The following is a 5,106-nucleotide window of genomic DNA, read 5'->3' as shown; positions in this document are numbered from 1 at the left end:
ACCTCATCAGAACAGTCTTTACTATTCATATTTCTACCAATATTCCTTTCTATTCTGTATGAAAATCAGACCTTTGTCTACATCTCTCATCTTTTTCTTTTCTAGTTCTTGCCAAAATCACCCTAAGTCCATTCAGTGATTTGATGTAGGCCATCTTAGAATTCTTTCTGTTTCTACTTATTCATTATGTAGTTCCATATTTTTAGGTACAGTGGTATCTCTGTTCACAAACTTAACTTGTTCCACAATTCTGGAAAAAGTGGACATGTTCGTATTTGTGTGGGAAAGATGGCTGTGGCCATGTTTGTCACTCTATGCAGAATTCATAAACCAAAGCAAAATTTTGCCAAATGCTTCTGTTTTCAGAGCAAATTGTTCACAAACAAAAATGTCCATAAACCAAGGTACACTATGTGTTACACAACTACTACTACTCCTTGGTACCAATTTCTCTCTTAAATCTTGTAGGAAGCCTCTGAATTCCAGACTTGGTATGTATCCCTGTCTTCTGGGCTATTGTGGTATTCTGTAAATTGTGAATAGCCCCATTCAATTTCTTCTGATTAGTAGTTTCTTACAGGCAGAGGCTTGTTTCATTTATGTTCTGCCCCTAGTTTAGTTCTTAGCAAATACCAGTTGAATAATAGGAACTCCTGCTCTTCTCCTCAGTAATTCAGTTCACTAAGCACTGATTTAGTACTTGGTATTTGCATGTTGCCAGCTCATTTCATAAATCTGCGGGAGGCCTCGTTATTTAGTAACCAAGGTGACCACTTATTGGTGATAAGAATAAGTCTGTATATGGAACAACCTGATCCCGAGATGCATGGAAAAACACGAACCCACAACAGATTTATTGAGTACCAGTACCTTTCAAAGTACTCATTACAAGCCCAAGAGATAGAGACTGATATGATCCCAACATTACTATGATAAAATGAGATACAGAGAAATTTATCTAAGGTTGCACAGTTCCTGTTGGGATGCAGATCTTGACTAAGTGACTTGAGGATCTGTGATCATAACTAGTGTGCTGTGGTACCTACCATGTAATTACACAGTGGTGTCTTTGCAATATTGCATTTCCAGGATGATTAAGCTCCATCACCAAAGCATTTTAACCCTAAATCTAGTACTACATGTTTCACGGTCACCGTTCAGAACATGTTCTCTAGCCTATCAAGGTATGTATAGAGCTAAATTCTCCTTTACTAGATAACTCTAGAATTCTGTGATGTTTAAACTCAGTAATTTCCCCTGCCTCTTCTTCCTTTTACTCCCTGTACCCTGCTTTCTTTCTCTTCACTTTTACTTGAATAGATTTTGTTCTTAGAGCGGTTTTAGGTTCAATAATATTTTTTATCCTTTTAAATTGCAAAAATAAAATAATTTCATTCTGTACAACTTAAAAACACAGGGAATGAAATATTAAATGAAGAATTTGTAGTCACATAAAAGATGTTGATAAGGGAATTCTCACGGATATACTAGATGATCCCTCTGGTTAATTCTAATGCAGTGTTTCCTCATTGGTCCAGTTCCCTGAAACATTTAACAACTCATCTTCAGAGCAGTCTGGTCTTGCCTATTTCCTCTATCTAATCACATTACCACTTTCCCTGCAAAACACCACGTGATATCCTCGAGTCCTCTACAGCCTGATTTCCTAAACAAATATGCCGATATTATCTATGTTAGGCCCCCAAGACACAGTTGTCTTAAAATCAGGAATGCATCTCGTGTTCTCTCATTCTCATTCATATTTATTCTCTCTCCGCACCCTCCCCTCTCCCCTCCCCCCCCTTCTTTCCTTCCTTCCCTCCCTCCTTGCCTTTCTCTTTCCCTCCCTCTTTTTCTCTCTCTACTTAGGTTTCCTCAGTGTTATCAACACCATCTGTATCAGACTTGTCAGAGATTTGAGATGCTTGTTAAAAATGGAGATACTAGAGCCAGGTGTGGTGGCACACACCTGTAATTCCAGTACTGTAGGCTGAGGCAAGGAGGACTGCTGTGAGTTCGAGACCAGCCTGAACTACATAGTGAAACCGTGTGCCAAAAACCAGAGAGAGAAAGAGAGAGAGAGACAGAGAGAGAGCGAGAGAGAGAGAGAGGGAGAGGGAGAGAGAGAGAAAGAGATAAGACCTCACTCACCCAGGACCAAGTGAGTAAGACTGATGTCAGGGATCAGCCTTTCCTTTTACTTAATTTAAGCATGTTATATTTTTACTTTCCATTAGAAAATTGTCAAGTATATTCAAAAGTGAGATAACAATATAATGAACTCCACCTACTCAAAACTCACTTTCAGTAACTATCAACTCATGGTCAATGTTGTTTCATTTTTAATTTGAAATAAATTCTAGACATCATATGCTTTGTATATTTCCATATGTATCTATAAAATATAACTGCCATACAGTTATAAAAATTTGAGTCTAGCTGTTCTTAATAATTTATGATATTAGATTTCAAGTTCAAATTTTTCTTTTTCACATATGTTTAACTATATAGCAGTTTTAGATGCCTCATCATATGACTTTTCTAGGCTGGACTGGCTCTTTTCTGGGCTCAGATCCTGTGCTGGGACTTTGTTTTACTGATCTGAGTAAAGCACATTTTTTCCTATATATTCAATCTCATGTCTCATTTTAAACTCCTACAGTAATCTTCAAGTAACTTCCTATTACAGATACTTGCAAAGTAATCTTTCTGACTTCTTGTAGACACAATAAAGAACTTTGCAGTTCTCATACTTTATTGATAGCATGTTTGAATGAAGAATTCTAAATTGGATATAGTTTTTTCTTTCTCAGAAGCTTGCAGACATTTCATTATTTACTATTTTTCATGAGATGTCTGATGCCAGTATGGTCTAATTTCTTTTTGTTTTTATGATTTTTGTCTCTTAAGTTTTATAACTTTCTCTAGTCTTGGTGTTTTGAAACTTCACAGTAATGCATCTAAAGTGATAGTACAGTATTTTATTATAGGTTCTCAGTGGTTCTCTATCAGTTTGTCCTTCAATTCTAGAGAATTTTATTTTTTTATGACTTTTACCTTCATTTTCTCCATCCTAATTTTGAAAAATTTAAACAACAGATTTCCTAGATAAATATCCTATGTCCCATATTTTTTGTTTATATTTTCTGTCTTTGGGGTGCTTTTTAATTGTGCCTTTGATTCACATGTAGTCAAAGTTTCTGGACTTTCTTGAGTTTTTATTTTGTTTGGTCAATCATGATGCTTTATTTCTGAATGAGATAAGATCTCAAGGGTATCTGTTTCTGGTTACTTCTGCAGCCTACTTCCTTCTCTAGCCTCAATTGCGTAAGTCTCAGTGCAGAAATTACTTGGCTCTTGATTTCATTTTGTTTCATGACAGGGACCGGGACCATTTATTCTGATGGCTCAGCTTGGCTAACTTCTACTGAGCTATTGACTCAACAGTCCCCGTTTGTCCTGTGACTCTTACTGTCCATTCATGTGTTTTCCTGGGACCATTATGGTTCAGGAGGGCAGCTATTATACCTCGGTCCCTGTGCAGGGCATGAATGTTCAGGTTTTTCACTCATTGGCCAATAATACTTATAGTTGCCATTTCAAGACAAGAAAATTCTTTTAGGTTTACAGGTCCAGCTGGAATGTTGTTGAATCCATAAATGTCACAGAGCGTTGACATTGCTCTGTGCGCAGGGACGTTGCTATGCTACATTATGTGCCATGGCTAGGGCCTAACTTCAGAGCATCCACCTCATGTTTTCCCCTTGAAAAAGGTCCACTGCACATAGTTTTTGCTATGGTTTCATGTCCCGTATGGTCAACCCCCAAATCAGTGACACCTCCAGGGATCTAGATCGGAACTGGTGTGCTGTTGATCTCCTTTAATTCTTTTTTTTTTTTTTTTTCTTGGTACTGGGGTTTGAACTTGGGACCTTGTGCTTGAGAGGCAGGTGGCGGCACCACTGAGCTAAATCCCCAGCCCTATCTCCTTTAATTCTTGAATAACCATCTTGTTACTCCTTTGATCCTTGGACAAGAGGACCAGTTATGCTGGTTCTATTCATTAAAAAAAAATTCTCGTTATTTATTATTGCTATTGTTTTCAATGTGTCTATATAATATACCATAAACATTAGAGTAAATATAATGAACTCATATCTTTTGCAGATTAATAATGAAACAACCACATACTTACTATCTAATTTAAGAACTAAATCTTCTCTTTCTAAATAAAACTATGCTGTAATTCTAAGGTGGCTTTCTGCCTCCCTTTGCTGAATTCAGAGGTTTGAGGTGGGGAGGATGGGCTTAGTGGCCCTGCTTTCTTTCTGACAAAAGAGAGAAAAGCACAAGTGTAGCATGGAGAGGGCACACTGAGTTATTTGTAACGAGTCCAGATGATTACACTTAGTGGCTGGTGTGGCAGTGTTGGTCTCCATTGACTTTTCCCAGCAAGTCAAGCACACTGTTAATTCATGTGGCGTGTCTGTGTGAATAAGAAACATACACTCTTACTATTTGTCAGAAATTCTTGAAATAACCATATGCACAAAAATCTGTAAGACTTTGACTGTACCAGTGCCCCTAGAGTTTACAGGCCACAACCTACGCAGTCATAATTCACGGTTGACAAGGCACGTGGCTGTAGAGAGCCTCTAGTGAGCATCACCATTTGTTGACTGCCTTCTGTGTACCAGGAACTGATTGAGATTCTTGTCATTTAGTGTTGAAATGGACAAGGTTCTTCGTGACTAGACTTGTGAGCAAGCTGCTTTTGGATTGTTTTTGACAGAACTGAACTAACAAGCTAAAGTTGTTCTTGCACGGAGTTAGGGGCCCTACAGTTAGTAGTAAAAGTTGACCAGGACATCAAATTACTTGACATGTTGTCCATGCCAAGCTAAATCCTGTCATGTGATGCTAAACTGATGCGTTTGGAGCTCATGTGGGATTCTTAAGTCCAGGGTGACCATATGTCCAAGTTCCAGCGCTTAAGTATCTCAGTCCCGTGTACACTTTTTCTTAAAATTGTCCCAGCTTTGCACAGTAAATTACATAGTCACCCATCTTAGTCAATTTTTTTTTTTTTTTTTTTTTTTTTTTTTT

This window comes from Fukomys damarensis, unplaced genomic scaffold, assembly GCF_012274545.1.
Source record: "Fukomys damarensis isolate Sample0158 unplaced genomic scaffold, DMR_v1.0_HiC HiC_scaffold_16, whole genome shotgun sequence".
NCBI classification, from domain to species: Eukaryota; Metazoa; Chordata; class Mammalia; order Rodentia; family Bathyergidae; genus Fukomys; species Fukomys damarensis.
This window is presented reverse-complemented; position numbering follows the sequence as displayed.